The sequence below is a fragment of the Xiphophorus maculatus genome, chromosome 20 (genome assembly GCF_002775205.1).
Source record: "Xiphophorus maculatus strain JP 163 A chromosome 20, X_maculatus-5.0-male, whole genome shotgun sequence".
Lineage (NCBI taxonomy): Eukaryota > Metazoa > Chordata > Actinopteri > Cyprinodontiformes > Poeciliidae > Xiphophorus > Xiphophorus maculatus.
Window position 1 is genome coordinate 8,504,957 of NC_036462.1, and position 22,644 is coordinate 8,527,600.

The 22,644-nt window shown below is 37.0% G+C and overlaps 1 protein-coding gene across 2 annotated transcripts in view; it reads right to left on the reverse strand.

Annotated features, from left to right (window-relative positions):
• Positions 1-354, reverse strand: part of LOC102227010 (polyhomeotic-like protein 2) — a 36,041-nt gene extending 35,687 nt beyond the window's left edge. For both annotated transcript variants that reach the window (XM_014469946.2, XM_023325126.1), the window contains exon 1: positions 208-354. The gene's annotated coding sequence lies outside the window, so the exon portion shown is untranslated. The remainder of the gene's footprint in view (positions 1-207) is intronic.
• Positions 355-22,644: the final 22,290 nt, after the last annotated feature.

Here is a 22,644-nt window from a genome sequence, read left to right on the forward strand (position 1 = left end):
AACGTGCAGTAGACTCAGCCGTGTAACCGATATCTGCGTTAGCCTCGGTGCTAGAATCCATTGCATGCCTCTGTTTTGGGCCCCCTGGACAGGCATTAGCTTGCACAGCCGTTTAACCTCACGCGTTCCGACACTAACAGGCACAACTGACAGAGCCTTGCCATCCGCGGCATTCTCTTCCACAGGGTTAAACGTTTGTCACCTTACCGTTTTCAAGAAAACTGAAGCCTCCCGCCTCGTTTTAGCTTTCGGTTCCTTGTTGTCCCTCCAAATATTATTCTACCTGAAATTTTGGACGGTAGCTCGGTGCGCCCAATAGGCTTCGATCAGACCAGCAGCGGTACAGCAGCAGAAGCAAGAAACTCTTGTATTTGCATTCCATTCTGGCGACGTCAGAATAATGTGACCAATAGGATTAGAGTATGGGTTAATCCCACCCCTTCTTATTGCAATCACGCCCCTTCCTCTCCTTTGTCAAATGGACGCCACTTTACTGTTTCCATGGCAACATAAAAGGTCTGTCCTTCCGCTGCACTCTGCCTGAAAAATGCAAGATAATAAAACGTTTCCCAAGAGGCACAGGGGGAAATGTAACTGTTACCTCTTTGGTAACCATTTTTTCATCTTTTGGTCTTTTCTCCCGTGCTTATCTCCAAGTAAGCCCCAAGTGATTCTTTTGGTGTGCAATACTAGTTTTACATCTTTACAGAGTTACATCTTTTTCTGCACCTGTCATCACGGTCATTGATCAGCAAAATTCAAAAGCACTTATTTGTTATTAACCTGGATGTGTAGTCACTGTTGTTTTTAAATCTAGTAATTTAATCATTGCAAAATTATTACTAAAGCTTTGTTAAGTCTCCCATAAAGATTCCTTTTGCCACATTTTATTTATTAAACATGTACACATTATTAAGATTTCGCCTTTGGAATCCAAACAAAAATAATGTCATTAGTAACACTTGAAATAATGTCAATTGGTTGTATTTGAATTTTAGATAGTGTTTGATTATATGTAGTTATATAATCAAATGAATTTTTGACCTAATTTGCTGTTGCTAATATACAAGTAAACAAAAAATAACTTTTTGAACTTTTTGTTCCGCTAGAAAAAAGGAAGCAGTAAAATTAAATTTAGGTAGATTAAATATAAGTTTAAGATATGACTCCTGGAAACAAAATAACAAAAATCCTCTGAGCAGGATTCACCTTTTCCTAAATAAAATTATTTTATTCCTCCTCTCCTGAGGGTCTTTTGTGAGCTCTAGTGTCCCTTATATGAAAGTAGGCTGACAGGAAAGGGGGAAGACATGCAGCAAATATCGTCAGGTCCAGGAATCGAACCCACGACGGCTGCATCGAGGACCCAAGGCCTCCAAACGTGGGTCTCGCTATACCTTACGCCACCACAGCACGCCCCAAATAATATTATTTATCTGCCTCAGCCGATGTGGCCCCTAAGCATAAGCAAAAGAAATTGTTGAGTTCAATCAGAACTGCTCATGTTATGTCAATATACACCACTCCCTATACCTTTTTGTATTGAAAGTGAAAACATTTCTTGAATTTACACAATTTTTAAGCATGTAATTTTGCTTCAGAACAGCTGCAGCTTCATGCACTTTGGTTTTTAGTATTGTTTATACACATAAAGTACAAAACAAAGTCTTCAATATGTATATATGGAAATGATCCAGCTTGGCTGTGAATGTGACAACAATAAATTTCTAATGTTTCAGGGAGGCGCTATTGTGTTGCCTGCAATATGAGAAGGGACAGTACTCATTTCCTTGCAAATACTGAATAATTTATTAGAATATGACTTATCTGGTTGGCCCCTGAGTTAATTTATCTGCTCTTTCATAGCTCCCTTGGTACCCCACTTGCAGCATCACTATGAACACAGTATCATTCCAGTAACACAGTTAATCCCAAAGGCAATTCTTAGAGCCACAGACACAGGATTGTAATATTGATGTTGTAGCAGAAAGACCTAAAATTGAACCTGTATCTAAGAAATAAAGTCAAAGATTTATAGTTAGTTTACAATATCAAGTATGAAACACTTTTTTTTTTTTTACAAATTTGTTGTTGGTGATAGTGTATTCTGAAATACATGTACTAAATCAAGTCTCTTCAGCTGGAAGCTAACATAACATTTTTTTAAACCTCAGAAAGCTTTTGCCTCAAAAGGCAAAGGGTTAACATTAAAGGTATTTCTGTAAAGTATGTTAGAGAGTCCTTACATGGAAGAAGAGTCTCTTTGGGAAACATTTCCAATTATCTCAAGTTGGCAGATTAGTTTCAAGAATTTTGCAGTGTGACCTTAATTAACACCAGACTTTTCCCTCTGCTAGTCGAATTTAGTTCTTTGCAGCAGCTCTATATTAGTGAGAAACATCATAAATAGAGTCACTTTAATGTGCTTTAGCAATCTAACCTTCCAAAGAGAATCTTTTAAAGGATTTCTGTAAGTAATAAAGAACGCTGAAGAACATATTTACCCTAAAGAACAATGCTGTTGTGCATTTATGTTTTTTTTTCAACAGTAGTGTAAGGTAATCCTACAAAAATATCCCAAAGAAGCAAAATATCAGAACTTATCAAATTACACCGTTCTGCTTTCTGTTTTTTGATTTGTCTGCAGTAGTTACACTTCACCATTTTCTTATATTTAAGTAAAATTCCTTCACTGGCTCATGCCACCTGAGAAAATAAAACCTTTTGAGTGCAAAAACATTTTTGAGATGGTAAACTGTTTGCTTCTTCTTTTTATTTTCTCAGCTGGCACCTGCTGGCCTTGTTATGTGGTGTCAAACGAGGTGCTCATGTAATACCCGGGATGACCAAAATGTGTCACTAATGATTGCTTAGATAAAGGGTATCCTAAAATGAGCATGATTTTAACATTCAAAACCTATATGACAATAAATAGTTGTTTTGTTTGGCAGTTGAATTTTGGTTGAGGATTTAAAATGGAAATTTAATTGTAACCACAAGCAAACAACATAAAAAGGAATTATGAAAGTGTGCATTCTTCTTACATTGAGAAATACAGCAGTTGTTTTTTTGACTCTACAAACGTAAAATTGAGTTATTAGTTTCAGACATATAATACTTCTACACACATGTACAATATACTATATTAGTGTTATTTGTTAGCAATTCCTTCAGACATTTATCTGAATAAAAATGAATGGCGGGGGATAGAGAAAATTCAATACGTAAATTGAATGCTGTTTGTGAGCTTCAAACAGCATGTAGACTATTTGTGTTACAAATCCAGTCTCAAAAAATCTTTATTTAAATTTGCTGTTTTTCTTTGATGTTCTGCGTTTCACATAATTTTCCTCATGTGGTTCCTTTTGTTATTCTCCAAGTTTGAGAAAGTGCTCTGAAACTAACCTACAACCTTGGAGCTACCACAAAAAATGCTATGCCTTCTCTGAGTTTACACCACATCCTTCCAACCATCCAGGAAAGATGGTCTTCTAACAGAAGTGAACAGGAAGGGTGATATAATTGCGCATGTTTAGAGAGGTAGGGTGGAACCAGACCATGTAAAGATTTAAAAACAAATAAAAGATTCTTAAAACAAAAAAATCTAGGCTACTCATTTCATCAAGGTACTTAAACATTGACTCCATATAATAGTTTTCCTGTTGTTTCATGTGAACACATACCTGGTTGTCATTAGCACAAAGATGAAAGGAACATTTGTACTTTTTCAAAAGTGGAGCGCAAGGGAAACAGAAGCAATTAAAAATGAACAGACCCAAGAAATAAGTCTTTTGGAACCCCATAAGAAAGGCAAACAGAGGACAATTTGAAAATGCACAGAATGTGCTTTCTGTCAGATACAACCTAAATTCAATCAAGGGAAGCCCTTTGAAAACCTATACAGTTTCTCAAGCAAGAAATTAAAACGCCGGCGTCCACAGTATCAAATGCAGCTGTTAAACCCAATAAAACCAAGATCACACAATTTCTGGAGCCTGTGGTTGGAACGATGTCATTAAAAATCCTAAGCAGTGCACACTCTGTGCTGTGAGTAAGTAAGTAAATAAAAATTTATTAATTTAGAACCTTTAAGATTAGTATTACAAACTGAAATACAAAGACTTTCACAAAAACAAAGTTAATATATCTTAATATATATTCCATATATTTTGTTTTAAAGTGTGCATTCAGCTCTGTGGGAATGACTCACAGTATACACTTCAGAGAATACAGCTGCAACTAATAAAGCTTTGCCCAATTGTTCACTTCAAGAACCTCTATCTATGTCATCAGACTGCATGTTAGGCAACCGACCGATTTGAGGTTTTAGTGATTGTTATTTGAGCTTTCGTCCACTTGGGTGTGCCATTGTGTAACAGTCTGTTCGAAGGCCTTTTAGGCTCTCAGGCTCATTATTTTGAAAAAAATAACAAATCAAACAGTCACAAAACAAATTATGCAAAGTAATTTGTGAAGTTAGTCAATGTTAGTTAGTTGTTTTTACCAAGAGTATTTACTTGGCTCTCTAGTCTACTATTAATAGCAAGATCAAAGTTGAAGTGGTTCCTGTTGCGTTTGAGCCTGAAGTCCACTGTTAAGAAAGCAATCGCTTTGCTGTTGTCTTCATTCAGGCTTGAGAAGGTATTTAAAACGGCTCTGGGAGCTAGGTTAATTGTTCCTCTGAAACAATGAAAATTCCTGGAGTCAAAGACTGCCGTGAAGTAACTTCCTCTTTGGTAGGTCCGTTTGCGTTTGTTTTGATTAATTTCTTCAAAGACAACCCCAACCTTCACCTTGATGCCTTTTTGAACTGTTTTTACTGTATGAAAGAGTTTAGGGACGACGGTCGAGAGGCCTCCCGCATCAAAGATTGCTTGTTAGTTTAAGAATTACTCAGTTTTCTTGTCATTGTTTTATAACTCTCCGATTTGTCCCTCTACTGTTTGCACAGCAAGGATGACTATTGTGGAAAAGGATATTTAGTCTGATTCAGCCCCAGCAGACATCCCCTCCCTGCTGCAGACAAACTTCACAGACAAGGTTAGGAGATTTCGGGCATCCTGTTGTTTAACATGTTGGCCGAACACGGCATCAATATCAACATCTATACACAAGGAGTATTGCACAATACTTATCAAGCCTGTATGAGCAAGAACTTGAGAAATACTGGCTATCCAGTGGTTGACCTTTACATTTAACCAGAAATGTTTCTAAATAGAATAGAATAGAATAGAATAGAATAGAATAGAATAGAATAGAATAGAATAGAATAGAATAGAATCATCCTTTATTGTTCCACAGAGGGGGAAATTCAGATGTCTTAATAAGTTGATGTAAGCAGGAACATACATATTCAAAACATATAAAAAATAAAAAATAAGAAACTGTTCAGCACAGGCAAATTTACAGAATACGAAAAGCAATACTGTGCATTTGTTTAAAAAATAGTATACCCAGATGTAAAAGTAATGTGTAGCTTGGTAGGTTAATTTCAACAAGAAAACAAATGTACAAAATGTGCTTGAAAAAGTGAGTTTTACAACTGCTGGGACTCAGTTGTACTTGAATAGGTCCTTCTTGTTTTCTCACAATCACTTGAAATTCATTTAAGTGGCATTAGTGGCAACACTGGCATAAGATTTACAAGAGCTTAAAGTGTTTCCACCTTATCGGTAGAAACAGGAATGGATCAAGCACACTCATTACTTCAATTCCCACACACCCAATCAAAAATAATTGGCTTTTTTTCACTGATATCATGAAAAAACATGATCCACGTGATCTGCACACATCACGAGCATGTCATGATGTGTGCGGAAGAACAAGGCTCCAGTATCTACGGTATTTTGTATTTGTTGTTGTGACTCACTTCAAGACTCAAGATTTTTGATGTGATCAACACTTTGTACCAACCACAAAGAAAACAACACATTACCTATTAATGAACAATGTTTTACACGTCAGAATTAGAATTCACTCAAATTAAATGCAACTCACACCTGTTCTAAGTAATAGTTTATTTTTAAAACTTGATCATGGTTTTTGTGACACTATTTCTGTTGTTTTGATTTTCTATTGAGACAGGACTAAGACTCGTGTCTCTCTATTTACCTTTGGTCAAAATTGGTAAGACAAGAGCATATGCCTTTCAAGTAGGGCAGATTTTCATTGGCCTTCCTGCTTGCCTAACATTGTCCATTCCTATAATCAACAATTAAAGCTGTAATAGAAATGTTTGGAAAAAACCCACTGCACAAATATTTTGGCACCACAAAAAGTTAGCATGTTTGAAAGAGAGCTAAAAATAACTCTCCAAAGCTTACCGTCACAGAACAGATACACACGTTTCTATGTGAGATTAAACTACCGGTACTTCCATTATACGTTGAGTTTTTTCTTCTGCACATAGATTTGTCTCTGTAAGACTACAACTACTCCCTTGTTGTATATCAAAACGATGGTAAGATATTCAAAGTGCACATGTAAAAATGTTTGAATAGGTTTTGTTTCATTATTTGGAAGGTTTTGGCATTAAATTGTAAATGTCTAACTATACTGTATGTCCTAATACGTTTATTGAAATCACCGCCATGTTTTTACTGCTAACAGGCATTAGGCAGTGACCACATATGAAAATAACATCTCCCTGCTTGTGCAGGTGTTTCAGAAGTCAGATGAGTCACAGGAAATACCTTTACCACCAGCTGTAGTTAATGCTGATCAACTGGTTACTTTGTTTCTGGCTACCTTTGTTTATGGATCATTTTTGGAGCCTCAAATTTAGTTGTGCCACTGAAATCTAGTTCTGAGTATCTGTCCTTCTCTTTTACTTGATAGCTTAGTGACAGTCAACTTTCTTAGGAACCCAATTGGTAGGCGTGACGGAAATGATGAAATCTAAAAGCATTTATCACACCAAAGCAGCGTGGAGAAGAAAAAAAAAACTTTTCTAATGGCTGTAAAATGAGAGAAGACAATGTGCCAACTGTCTTTCAAGGAGCCAAAAAGTTCCCATCCCCCAGAAAAAGCAGTAAATTAACTCATTATGAGCAAACTAAATTTATCTTTCTTGAGTGTGGTCTATTCCTAACGGTCCCCACAAAGGGAAATGTTGTTTGTTGTTTTTAGGTTAGGGGTTAAGTTTAGGACTGAAGTGTGAAGTAAATTTACTGGTAGGTTAGGTTTATGTACATATGATGGTTAGGTCAGGGTAAAGATTGGGGTTAACCTGCATAAATTAATGGAAGTCAATGCAAAGTCCTGGTAAAGATAGAAAAACAAAACATGTGTGCGTGTGTGTGTGTGTGTGCGCGTGTGTGTGTGTGTGTGTGTGTGTGTGGGTGGATGAGTGACGTAGACAGAGCATTTCAGGTCAATGAATGTAAAAGAATGAGGATATTAAAGTCAGGATATACGAAGAGTTCTGCTTTTCTTGATTGCTTAGCATAGTGGTTTGTAACCACAGGTTTAGTTTAGCATTAGCAGAGAAGTAGTGGTAGACTTAAATCTACTGCATAACATTAATTTTTCTTGTGGTTGGTAAGGCTGGCTGCTGCAGCAGAGTGAAGCATGCTGCCCTGCACGCACACAGTTTCTTCTTCCCCATTTGTTGGCATAAGAGTGTGGTGAGGTTTTAGACCGCAGGAGCTTGTGACGTATCAAAAGGCAGTGTGAAAAGAGAGTTGCCTGGAAATCATCAGTGAGTCAGACAGAAAGACTGAATAGGCGAGGAGGAGACTTGCACGTCCGTAATGAAGAAGGAGAGAATGGAAAGGTTTGGATTTTATTAGTTCATATTAAAAAGGAGAATGAATAACATATATGGCCAGTAACAAGAACTACTTTTCTAAGAAAACAGGTCATATAACTGATGGACTGATTACAACATAAAGAAACTTACTTACTGCAAGAAGACATCAAAAAAGAAAACTGACACATTGTAGGAAAATGAAATCTTTGAGAAAATGGTAATTGAGATTGCAAATAGCATCACCCGTCACCCCACACTATTCTAGTGTTATGTTTAGGGTTAAAATTACAGAGTAGTGTCACATGTTTGGCTTCTCCTTCGTGCCAATTGCCACTTTAATTCAAGGTTCGCTTTTGCCCAAGAGAATCAGGAAGAAACAGAAGTATGAGGACGTGATTGAGATACAAACCGGTGAATTAATCCACAGTGTGTACAGTGTTGCTTTATTTATTTATTTCGAACATGATAGAAGTATAAAATCACACACATGAACAAAGAATGCAAAGGACACATATTTCTATACTACAATAAATTTAACATGCTCGAAAAGGATTAGGAAGAAGAAACTTATAAACTCAGGTCTTATAATGTTGACATTGACAACCTAAGAAGAGACAATTAAATGCAATATGTTTACATACTGTGAAAATGTATTAGTCCCATTTCATCCAGATTCTGTTTAACGCTCTGGTCACATTTGAATGAGTCATATCATCCAACCAGACAAGGATAACCTGAGCAAATACAAAATGCAGATTTTACTTTTCCCTTTCAGTTATTAAGTGAAAAATGTTTTCCCAACCATACTGACTTTATTGGGAAAAAAATTCTCCCAAACTGTTATAATGGTTACATCACCCTTGACATCAACAACAGCCATCAGCAGTCTGTTTAAGATCCTGCAACAGAATCTCTGTTTAATTTAAGTTTGGACTTTGGCTTAACTTTTTTTTTCTTGCAGTTTCAATTTTAACTTGTTGGTGTATTTCAGATTAGCTATGTAAACTCAAGTGTGGTCGAGTTTAAAGTCACCAACTGATGGAGAAATCTTCACCTTTAGGATTTTTTGCTAGAAAACAGAATTCATGGCTCTTTAGCATAAAAGCAATCCCAGCACCATCATACTGCCACTCGCATATTTTATTGGCAGTAAGATGCTTTGTACCGTATTTTCCCAACTATAGAGAGTACCTCCCTATAAGCCGCACCTACAATTTTTTTGGAAAAAAAAAAAAGGAAGCGTACATATATAAACCGCACCGGGATATAAGCCGCTGGTATCTCCGTCGCTCTCGGTTTTCCACAAGCGGTTTCATAATCCATTCATATGATCCTATTTTCACACCACAAATTCATTTGCCAATCATCCCCATGAAATAGTCATCAGCATAGTGTTTAGTTAAACTAAGAGAGAAAAACGGTCTGTTTTTATCCTGTGAAAATACTGGAGGTTTCACGTCTCAATTTCTTAAGAAATATCACTTTTGGTTGGCCTTCAATAGTTTAGTTTTACAAGTTACTAGCTGATTTGTTCTCTGTACTTAACCTTAGTCAAACCACAAAGAGGGAGGAGCAAAGAGAGCAAGAAGCTTCAAAATCAACAGCCACACATAAAAATGAGAGAAGGAAAAATTAAAAGAGCAACTAGTGAATTATGGAGGAGCAGAAACAGGGTCAGTGTGTTACTGGTCATGCCACAATCCATGCAGAGCCAGTGTAGTCCTGAATGACCTGGATGATATGGCATTCCCTCTGTCACAAGTTGCAAGGTTAATAATGCATTGCCATCGTGCAAACAACAGATCGCTTCAGGTTTCCTGCCTCCACATTTACGAAGCTCTCGCCACTTTGCCTGATCACAAGATGCACTGAAACTATCCTTCCAGTTCCATTTAAAAAATTGTCGCACAGAACTAATTTCCTCTGTTACCATTAAAACACAATTTATTAATTAACTTCAAGCTGTGCTTTGACAGTTTTCTAATTTATTAGCTATTTTTTCTTATATATTGATATAATTTTCTCTCAAATGAGACACTTTCTCAAATTGAGACAGTCCAATTCCCAAGACACACAGGACCAGCAATCATGCATGCACACACTCACACAAATACAACATTTATTCCATTTAATTTTACGTAAAAAACAAAACAGACTCAACTGAGTCTGTTTACTGAGTTTATGTCAGCAAAAATTGTGTCTACATTCAATCCAGTAAATCCAATTTGATGCAATTAAAACACAATTCCGAACAATTAGATTCAGACCAGTCGGCAGGAAGTTGTCTATCTAAACATGACTTTTGGCACAATATAAATGGCACCTATTATGGCCTTTTCTTGCCACTTTTTGGTGCAACTCTTGTCATGTTTTTAGCTTCTTATGTCTTAACATCAATCTAATAAGGGACGGTCAGATGGAATATGCTGTTCGAGGGTGTGACTTATCATTCTGTTTGAATAATTTTATTAACATGGCTCTAAGGCATAACAAATGTCTTTCCAAGGGATTTTGCAAGACAAATAGATCCAACTCTTAGCCAGAAATATACAAGATTAAATGAATGCAATCCAATCATAGAGACATATTAAATTGAACTGCATACATTACAGTGCAGTTCTAGTTATTATTTGAGTTTATGATGACAGTAGTTGTGTTGAGTTACAGTGTTTCTTCCTCAAAATGCTTTACCAGATTGTAATGGTCTACTATGGGTGCCATATTCATTTGGCGGAGGCAAGCAACAGAGTTGTTGCCACTTGCAAATTTTCCTACCTTCTCAGTTACTCTGTGACACTGGTGTACAGTGACAAGATGGACACACACAGCTGCGTTTTTATTAATTACCTCACAGAACAGGACCATGGTCCTCCATGTTCTCTGTTTTGGCTTGGTTCACCTCTTACCTCATTTGGCTCAGGGGATCCAGACCTCAGAGATGCTCCAATGAGCTTCAGCAAACACTGCACACTCACACTAATGCAGTGTGACAATCTGTTTTTTCTTTCTGCACGGTACTGCAGGGAGTCGACGGAGTGATGTTTTTCTAATTGCAGATAATGATGAAGAGAAAAGTAGGTATATGTTCCCTGTTCAGGGTGACTTTTTGATTCTTTTGTGAATGTGGGCTACCAGTTGGTCAAAACCCAGGAGATAGTTCTGGTATTTATTTGTTTATTGGTCCTGAGAATTCAAATTGAATGTGGTGACATTCCCATGTATGTCAGAGTGACATCAATACAATGTCTCTCTTTCAGCAAAACCTGTAAATCAGATCCATTAAAGAGATTTTAACAACTACTTAAACAGATGAATTAGAAGCTCAATACACCAACCAATAAGTTTGGGTAATGTAAGTTCCTCACCAAACATCACAATGGCAACAAGGTCATGGGAAAGCTTACCACTAAACATTCACAATGGCATTTACAGGTTTGATATTATATACTGGCCTCCTTTGTTCCCGGATGTTTAATTAGTGAGGAATTAAACACATTTAGTTCCAAACACAATCACACACCTCAGTGGCATCTTAATTCCTGGCAGCCTCAGGGGCCAGCAGCAGCAGTAACCCAGCCTTTGTGGGTCCTGCATTGAAAGGAGTGTGTCAGCAGTTCAGCAGAGGTCTAGAGCCATGCTTGTTTTTTTTCCAGCTGCCCGGTCTACTGCGCTTCTGCAGGAGGCAGCAAGCAGAGCTACAGAATTGGTCACTGTGAATCAGGGCCTTGTTGGGAATGGGTAACCTCACAAAGATGTGTGAGGCATAATGGGGAAAAAAAAGAAAGTGCACTCAGTCCTTCTGTGGGGAATCTGGCTCGTTTGGGAGCAGTCGGTTCATTCTAGTTAGCTTTTGGGATGTGCCAGGCCTCCACAGTGCCAAAAGCTATGAGTAATGCTGTAGCGGCACTGGGTGCCAACAAGTGCACAAATGTATCTTTCTCACAGGGAAAGAAACAGATTTAAAACTCACAGTACGTTGTCTTAAATCTGAAATGTAATGAACACTGAAAATGTCTGTGTGTCTGCAAAATGACTATTTGGGTAGAAGAACATTTTATCCACTCTAGTTGCATTTCCATTATAAATGTGCAGAAAACATAGTCCATATTCCGCTAATGTTGAAAAAACACAACTTTGCAATTGCAGTGTTTCCAGAAAAGCAATTAGAATCACACATTAATTAGTTTGTCCACATGAAAAACATGCAGCTCCATGATCTTCAAACTGCTTCCTGCTGTCTTCTTCTTCATGGTTTCCTAGAGGCAATATCTGGTTGTTAGTCATGTGACTAGTATGTTGCAAAAAAACTGCTTCCATTGTGAAATTATTTAATCTATCTTAACCACCTCAATCTAGTGCCAAAACTTTTATTTAAAAAAGAAAGTTTTGCACATATACTTTTGAAATGTCAAATTATGTAATTATATTGTCATTGGAAACATAGCTACCTTAGCCTTCCTGAGGAGACACGAGGATTACATAATAAATTATCAGAAAAAGATTTTTTCCAAACATGGAATGCAAACAAGATATGGAAAAGCTTTGTAGAGAAATGCCACACAATCTTTTGAGAACTTGAGTTGTTACCACACCTGACCATATGTTAACTTATGTGCTTTATCTCCAAGTTTCACAACCTGAGAAGAACTGAAAACAGTCAGAGCCCTTGGATCACGTTCCTGCTTTCTCTAAATCCTGTCACACTTTGTTAGGTTGTTGAAGATCTCTGCTGCAACTATTTCTTCTGAACCTGGATCTTTATTTTATCTTGTGAATCACTCAAATTAAATGCTTGTTTAATCAGTTGGTGTAAATGTTTTAGTTTGTTTGTCAAGCAGCTGCTCCGGATTTCTTTTTCTTAAGAGATGTCTACGTTTTCATAACACTATTTGGAGTCACAACCCTTGCTAACTAAACGACGTTGTGTAATCAGTGGACTGTCACCATGTTGGTCAGAGATCTGTATCAGCTCATGTTGGATTTAGGGTTATTTGAAATATTTTTTTGTCTCTGTCTTGGTTACACAGTTAAAACCATATGTGTATACACGCTTATTATTAATAATAATAATAATAATAATGATAATAATAATAAAAAACTTTTTTTCTGAGTGTTTGACATTAAATGAGGGAAAATGATGATTCCTCTTATGTCCATGTCTTCATGATTTAATTTTGGATCTCTTACAGCAAGATTCATGTGCAGTTTCTTTCCCAAAGTTGTTACCACAATAAACTTTGAACTTAAAGCATTACATTAAACACAATACCTCATTATCTTGAAGCAATTTTCAAAGGAGTATCTCTAGGTTTACTATCTATTATGTATTTTATCCATTTTAATTTCAAATAAAACCTGGTTCTCTAGTGTGCTGAATTTTGCTTTATGCTTTGACAATGACTATAAAGAATTTGATTTTATTTAAAAATCATTGAAACTTTCTGAGAGATCATCTTCACTAAGCTAAATTTCACTATTTCTGTACTTTGAGCATAAAGCAGTGCTAACACATGTGTAGGAATGTTATGCAAAAACTTCAAATTCTTAGAAACAATGACATTCTTTGTGTTGGTGAAGTAAGAGCTTGAGTAAACAAAAGTAGAGACAATGCCCATGTGTTTCCACGTGAATTTCTTTCAGAGTACTCATTTATTGAGTTGCTCATTGAGCAATAAAATCTGGTCAGGTAGGTTGGAGTTTGCTGCCTACGTCTGCAAGCAAAGCAAAGTATTTTAATAAACTCATAATTCAGGTAAATGGTCAAGAGTTTGACTTTGTCAATATTTGTACATTATGACTGATGTATATTATTGACTGGGATACTTAATGCAGTATAAGGAAACAAATAAGTAACATGCAAATCAAAACTCTTAAATGTCCTGACTTTATTTTCTAATGTACAGTTTGTATTTTTTGTAAAAAACACTATTAAAGTTCCAAAAATTTGTGACCATTGATCAATAAATCCTTTAAGAACTGTTGATGCTTTTTCCAGAGGAAGAAAATAATGAAAGGTGGGCAGCTTTAATCAAGCGTCTTTAATCAAGTTTTTGCTACACCATAAGGGCTTGAAAAATGAAAATCCTCTAAAAGATCAAGTGAAATAGGAAACTCCTTCCCTGTGAAATCCAGCTGATCAATCACCTGACCAGTTTGTTGGAAACCACTGAGCAAATTCTTGGCGTTTGTTTCCAACAAATTAGAGAGCAGCAGCTCTGCCAAGAAACAGTTTCAGCACATTATAATCATGGCTTTGTTACAACTTTTCATCATTACATAAGTCTTCATTGGTGTTCCGTGTGCTTGGCTAATTTGCTTAGCTGTTCTCATTAACAAAGAGAGCATGAATAAAGATAGCACTGGTGTTTAAAAATATAAACATCTCAACAAGATTAATCCACAGAATAGTGAATCAGAAAGTTTCTTCATATTAGAGTAAAAAGATTTTACTTGCTATATAAGCTGTATTTTTACATCAGTATGTGAAATACATTAGTGGTGAACATTCTCAAGAGAAAGTACCTGCTTATTGTGTGTATCATTTTACTTCTAAAAGATCAATGTTAGTCTTTTCCAATTTGGTTTCTTTAAGTCTCAATTCAGCTTCCTTTGTGTTAATTACTCACTTTGCATCAGTCTGTCTGTTTGCTCTTTTCTAATTCCGTTTAACTCACCTGCATTCTTTGTTATTGTTCACTTTTCCTGCATTATGGAAAGTCACAGTTTTTTATTGTTCCTTGCTAGATTTTTCCACCAAAGTGCCTGTTACTCCATCTGTGCTCCATGTATTTATTCCCTGTTTGAAATTTGTAGTTTTTAAACCATCACAAATGTTATTCCTAGTTCCTGTCTGCATTTTGGTCTTATAAGCAAGCTACAAAACATTACACAATTGGATTATGTTAAGGGGGCATTATCTGAACCACACTAGTAAATCAACCTCTCAATGGCTCCAACAGAAAAAACATCTTAATCAACTAAAACAAAATGAGTTATGTGAAGCCTACTCAATATCTTGCCTTAAATCTAAGTGAGATGAAGTGACATAAACTTAAACAGGCTCTTTTGGGTTGTAACCCCACCAAAATGACTGAATGAAAATGATTCAGTAATAAGTTGTGCACCAAAAATACTCAGCAGTGATGTAAAAGACTTACTTTCAGTTATTGCAAAATACTTGATGGTAGGTGTTCCTCCCAAGGGTGGTGCAACCAGTTACTAGGAAGCAAGTATTTCTACAGAGAGCCAGCCTGCTTCAACAGATTTTTGCTCATAATAAGTGAAATCATCATTTTAAAATGGCATTTTTGTAATAAATGGGGTTATATTTGTTTGATATTAAAATGTGTACAATAATGTTAAATATTTCAGTGTGATTAAAAATACAAAAACAGCAGAAATTTATAATGGTCTTGTTTTTCACATTGTGTTGGTAAAGAAGTTATTTGTTTGATCCCCCTGTATCGCCCCTGTTATGCTAACCATTAGCCTCACTCCTGTGTGAGAATTATCTCCTGCTTCTCCAAACCCATTGTGATTTTCTGTTCATAGCAATAAATCCAGTATGTACCAACTGTTGATAACCCTTTCATGAAACCCCACTCCATGAGGTCCTGACTGCTCCTTTAAGGGGTTAAATAAAAGCTCACCTATTGCACTGAGGTACTATGAACAGTGAAGCGGTACATATACGCATGTATTCATGTTGACTCTAGATAGAGCCTATTGTATTGCTCAAGGCTTGTGTGACGACACATTGGAAATGATTATCTTTAAAGAGAGACAGAATTGAATTTTTGAATGGCAGTAAGAGAGTGTGCTTGCATATAAACACTAGGTTATCGGCGTTCCTGATAGGCTCTGTTCAATGGGGGTTGGTCAGATAGACGTCCCAGTTTGAGACGTGTTGGTTGCTGAGATTTCAGGTCCAACTAATGGAGACAAAGGAAGCATCAAGATAAACTTTAGAAATCCATTGTTCTTTCTGTGAAGCAAGTTACTGATAAATTGATTTGCTCAGCTGTGGAAACACAGTGACAAACGCATAAAAACAGTTTTTCTAACAAATACACATGAAAGTGAGAATTTCACATCCAAGCACAAAGGAGAAAAAAAGAGCATGATTGCAGTCAAGCATAGCACAATAAAAGCTTTCATTTTTAATATTGATCAATCATAGTTGAGTCAAACTCAGCAAAACTTCTCTCCCCAAAACAATTTCAACAGTCAGCCGTCTTCTAGATCGACAAAAAAATATTGCAGTCTGGAACAAAATAATGGAGCAATAACAAACTGAGAAGCTGTCGTCCGTAGAGACAGTCTGTGAGAATTGTTAAGAAACACAGGCCTACATAACTGTGACCCTGTCTGGGTTAAAGCTGTTGTCCAGAGTAAGTTTGGTATCCATGGTTTTGCCAGTGATGCCTTTGAGAACCTCTTAGATGGTCACAGTCCCATTCATGAAGTGGACAGATCCCTGTACCTCAACAACCAACCCTTTTTGGCACAGCACAATATTAGATCCTGTCAGCCAATTGCACTCGGAACCCTTAAAAAGGAGGATGACATGTTTATGTTTGGGTTTCTAACAATAAAAAGCAAAACTACATCACTCTTTGCCAGGGAACGAAAACAAGGCCTGAATGCTGCCGATGGGTGAAAGATATTTAGTTTTTTTGATCCTGATAAATTAAAGGAATCTACCCAAGGATTAAACTGAGAAGTTGCGGTCATGTTGACAATTAAGTTCTGTAAACAAACAGTTATTGAATTAAAAATGTAATGTCATGGTGACATAGCAACAAAAAAGAAGAAAAGGATGTTAAGTTATGACTTAACAGCAATGAAAATAAGAATTGTAATAACGCAAGACTTTATAGAAATGTTAATGCTGCTGAAGGCTAACTTGTGATGCTGTAAGTCACAGGTTTTAATAACCAGCTGTACGGAAACAACAGGAGCCAGTTGTGTGTCGCTTTCTCCTCATGATGAAAGAAAGCCTTTGATGCATTTGTTTAGATGGAGGACAACCCAGATCTTGCTTATCAGGAAATAAACCTGATTTTTGATAGACCCAAGCCCAGGCTCTAGGGATATAGTATTGCGTCTGCATGTTTGGTTAACAGAAGGCCTCCAACAAAGATGCAAAGCATGCCGCACATGCACATGTCATCGTACACATCCTGCTGTCGCACTTCCACTTATAGACCTGAATTTCTTACCTTAAAGTTATCATTCACTTTGAGTGGTGATCAAAAGTAAAGAAGTTCCAAAATCTCACCTTGATTGCATAAAAAAATAAAACATCAGAGAAGCAGCAACTATTAATGCTAAACTTAAGCATTTGATGAGGAGCAGTAAAGAAAAAACAATAAGGTTATTTTACTTCTTTGTTAATTTTTTTTTTACACACTAAATTAAGCAGACATGACAGCTGCTTGGAAATATGCGAGCCCTTAAGGTGGCCTCGTCATGAACACTGTTAAGTACTGATTTTTATTAGCTTGTTGCCAATGCAGCTATGATACATGTGTAAATTAGCATCAATAGCAGTGATGAAATAAATTATATGCAAGTTACTGCTGTATTATTATTTTATTACAATGGGTCGTGAACTGAATGTGAATTTAAAAGTTCAGATTCCAAGATCTCAGTTTCCAACTTTGCACTTTGGGGCCTTTCTCCCCAACTCTTTAGGCCCATTTCCTGTCTGAGTGCTGCAAGAATGGACCCAGTAGTGCCAGTCTTGCACTAAATGCAGATGAACAAATCAAGTCTGGCTACCTGTCCAGGGTGTACTTTGCCTCTCGCCCAATGACCTCTGGATTTAATCACCAGCCTCCTGTGATCTTGCAGGGATAGGAAGTTTGGACAATAGATGGATTGATGGATGGAGTTTGCTCCGAGAAAGTAAATATCTCTCTCATCAACCTTAACATACTACAGTCAAGAGAGTACAAAACCAAATCTAGAATTTTAACATGGTCTATCCTTTGATCTAAAATTCATGAAACCCAACCTCAGGTGGAAAGAGCTACAGACCACAGATTCCATCTTTTTGTTAATATTTAAAGTTGCAGTAGGGGGTTCTGAGAAAACCCTGGGCTTTTCTCAGAAGATTTGAACAAGCACACCTTACAGGTTCATCACCTTTGCTCTCTGCTGTGCTATGGCTCTCCGTCCATTACTTTTCCTTCACTGCATAGCCTGCTGACCACTGGAGAAATCTGCAATTTTTCTGTTGTTTCTGCGCCATTAGCACAGTTACGGCACATTGAACAACAATACCTGCTGAACAGAGTAAGGGTGTGAGCTTGCCCAAGAGCATGACATATATCTTTTTAACATGTCCTGTCCTGCAGTGTGGCATTCAGAGTACTTTTCTGAGTGTCAAGGTGAGTTGACAATTAAGTTCTGTAAACAAACAGTTATTGAATTAAAAATGTAATGTCATGGTGACATAGCAACAAAAAAGAAGAAAAAGATGTTAAGTTATGACTTAACAGCAATGAAAATAAGAATTGTAATAACGCAAGACTTTATAGAAATGTTAATGCTGCTGAAGGCTAACTTGTGATGCTGTAAGTCACAGGTTTTAATAACCAGCTGTACGGAAACAACAGGAGCCAGTTGTGTATCGCTTTCTCCTCATGATGAAAGAAAGCCTTTGATGCATTTGTTTAGATGGAGGACAACTCAGATCTTGCTTATCAGGAAATAAACCTGATTTTTGATAGACCCAAGCCCAGGCTCTAGGGATATAGTATTGCGTCTGCATGTTTGGTTAACAGAAGGCCTCCAACAAAGATGCAAAGCGTGCCGCACATGCACATGTCATTGTACACATTCTGCTGTCGCACTTCCACTTATAGACCTGAATTTCTTACCTTAAAGTTATCATTCACTTTGAGTGGTGATCAAAAGTAAAGAAGTTCCAAAATCTCACCTTGATTGCATAAAAAAATAAAACATCAGAGAAGCAGCAACTATTAATGCTAAACTTAAGCATTTGATGAGGAGCAGTAAAGAAAAAACAATAAGGTTATTTTACTTCTTTGTTAATTTTTTTTTTACACACTAAATTAAGCAGACATGACAGCTGCTTGGAAATATGCGAGCCCTTAAGGTGGCCTCGTCATGAACACTGTTAAGTACTGATTTTTATTAGCTTGTTGCCAATGCAGCTATGATACATGTGTAAATTAGCATCAATAGCAGTGATGAAATAAATTATATGCAAGTTACTGCTGTATTATTATTTTATTACAATGGGTCGTGAACTGAATGTGAATTTAAAAGTTCAGATTCCAAGATCTCAGTTTCCAACTTTGCACTTTGGGGCCTTTCTCCCCAACTCTTTAGGCCCATTTCCTGTCTGAGTGCTGCAAGAATGGACCCAGTAGTGCCAGTCTTGCACTAAATGCAGATGAACAAATCAAGTCTGGCTACCTGTCCAGGGTGTACTTTGCCTCTCGCCCAATGACCTCTGGATTTAATCACCAGCCTCCTGTGATCTTGCAGGGATAGGAAGTTTGGACAATAGATGGATTGATGGATGGAGTTTGCTCCGAGAAAGTAAATATCTCTCTCATCAACCTTAACATACTACAGTCAAGAGAGTACAAAACCAAATCTAGAATTTTAACATGGTCTATCCTTTGATCTAAAATTCATGAAACCCAACCTCAGGTGGAAAGAGCTACAGACCACAGATTCCATCTTTTTGTTAATATTTAAAGTTGCAGTAGGGGGTTCTGAGAAAACCCTGGGCTTTTCTCAGAAGATTTGAACAAGCACACCTTACAGGTTCATCACCTTTGCTCTCTGCTGTGCTATGGCTCTCCGTCCATTACTTTTCCTTCACTGCATAGCCTGCTGACCACTGGAGAAATCTGCAATTTTTCTGTTGTTTCTGCGCCATTAGCACAGTTACGGCACATTGAACAACAATACCTGCTGAACAGAGTAAGGGTGTGAGCTTGCCCAAGAGCATGACATATATCTTTTTAACATGTCCTGTCCTGCAGTGTGGCATTCAGAGTACTTTTCTGAGTGTCAAGGTGAGGCCCAACATATTTACTTCCACAAGTTGAGCATTTTGGCTTTCACCATGGTGTTCAAGTTGATATGAAACTTTATCAAAAATTGCTTTGGGTTTATTTCAGATGTAGCAGATACAGAAATTAAAGGAAGAAAGATAGGTGAAAAGTTTAAAAGGAAAAATTATAGGAGTGGAGGAAAGAATGCAGCTTGTAGAGAACACAAGTCACACTATAAGTCTGCCTCTAGAGCTGCAGAAAGATGAAAAAACAAAACCAAGGAAAGACAGCTACAAACAAAATATGCATATAAAATAATAACTATTATAACATCACTGAAATGTACATGTTACAATTTAATACAAATTAGTATATTTAGGGGCAACCATACCCCATTGAGTGTAACTGAAGAACGTCTAAGGCCCTCCTTCTGACTCTGATTTGTTGTTTCTGACCTTAAGAGCATGCGTGAGTGTGGATTCATGTTCGGTGGACACAAATTGGACAATTTGGGTTTGAATCACAACATTTGTGATTCAGTCTTATGTACCAAAGCACATGCCTATATTTATTTTCAAGCAGGTGAGTCAGGCAACAATGTAATCCTTATTCTGTTCACCTTTGTGAATAATACACCCTCTCTTGTCTCCTATTCATAGTTCAACTTTATATATTAATGCAACCTGAAACACACAGCCAGGAATAAACCGTTAAGCAGTTTCAGGATGACTTAACGATGACAACACAAGCTTTTGAATAAGAGGATCTTTTTAATACATAAGAATCGTCACTAAAAAGAAGTAGAAATGCCAAGTATTGGGAGCATAAAGTCAAGAACTTTGGTTTTACAAATTGAGTATATTTGATATTTGAAGACTTGCGGACAGATTGTACAGGTAGACGATCTCATGTGTTCCTATAACAATTCTGGTGGAAAACAATACTGTATAAGTGTAGAGTTTTGATGTCGAATAAATTCTGGCTAAATTTGCTAAAAACCTACCATGCAAATGTTCAAAACACCACTCTACCTAACCCTACATATAAGTAAGGTGGATGAAATCAGCTTTATATTCTCCAATTAACTCTACAGTTGACTGCTTTTTGATTTCAGCATATTGTTTAAGGAGAAGTTCCCCATGCGAGTAAAGTTCTTCTTTTGCTCATAATTGCTGCATCATAACTATCATGTGTGCACAAAAACAAGAAACACATAATAAATAATAATATTTTATTTTCATAGAGAATTGTTGCCTTTCTGTGTAATCACTCTTCACGTTAACTGATTATACTCTGAAAAGTTAGAGAAAAGTGTCCTGAGAAGAGCATTAGCGGCACAAAGAAAGACAGACTCACTGTGAAGCAAGGAAGGCTACGTGCATGAGGACACAGATCAGGTGCGGACTCTCTTTGTGAACAGGTGAATTCGAGCCGCCCGTTGAGTCATGAGAAAATTATCCTGGGCACTGTCCGGTGCATTTGATCTCACCATGTTTACCTGCTTGCAAAGAGAGAATCTGAAGGTCTTGCATCCATGACACAAATCAGTTCAAACAGAAATTATGTTAAAGTGCCGGACAAAAACATTCATGCCACCAATACTTTTGCACATTTCTTCACAAGATACCAAAAAACCCTCTGCTTTTTGTAGAGATTTAATCTGATAGACGAACTATGCAAAAAGTAAAAGTCATGCATGATTGTGTGCCTTTTCTTCCAAACTCATTTTCATGGATACCCCTAGAGAGAATCCACTGTAACCAATCGTCTCCCGAAGACACATGGTTAGCAATAATAGTCCACCAGTGTGTAATTTAATCTCAGCATAAATAGAGTTGGAAAGGTCTCAGAGGTTTGTCAGAGAACATTAGTGAATAAATAGCATTATGAAGACCAAGAAACATGGCAGACATCTCAGAGAAAATATTGTTGAAAGGTTTAAAGAAGGGTTGGGTTGAAAAACAATATCCCGAATTTTGAACATCTCACGGAGTTCTGTTCATTCCATTTTCTGATTGAAGACTGAAGCAGTACTTGCACCTCTTTATTACTTTGCATATGAAAGCATTAGAGTCAAAATCAGCCTTACTCACCAAGTTTGTGCACGTCCTGCTTTGCTCTCAGTTAAGAAAGCTAAAATATAAGTATTTAAAAAGGCAAAATAAAAATATCTTGTATGTATGTGTATTTTACAAAAGAGGAAGACAAGGTTAAATTAGTGCAATTATGCATCTGGGCATTCTGCATTTATAAAAACACAGCCTTGGGGAGAAAACTGTCTCTATGGTGATTGGTTTTAGCAAGTAGTGTTCTGTGGTGCCAACCTGATGGTAAAAGTCTAAATAGTCTCCAGGATGTGTGGGGTCTGCAGAGATGTTAGCTAACCTTTTTCTTACCCTAGTAAAGTCTGGATGGAGGAAAATCCCTAATGATCCTCTCAGCAAACATGGTTGCATTGTATGCTGTCAGTTTTTCTAAACTGTCATTTTACTTAAAGAAGTAACATGTAAAATTGTCATTTTACTTGTTTTTTTTTTCTGTGAGACAGTTATGCTTGTCTGGAAATACCTGTTGTAACTGAAGAGAATTTTGTCTGGTTATACTCTGGCTCGCAGTTGCTGAATTTTGTATAAAATCTAACTTCTGTGCATCCAATACCTAATGTAACATTTATCTTCAGGCAGTACACGACTTTTCATCATTTGCAGACACAATATCAGAGAGGATTCTTGGAAAGTACGACAGACAGAAAGCTTAAGCTACAACATCCTGCAGTGTGTACTCCGTATTGCGGTTTTATACGTAAAGGCTTTGTTCACAAAGGACCAGACTTGAACTCCATATGACAGCCATCCT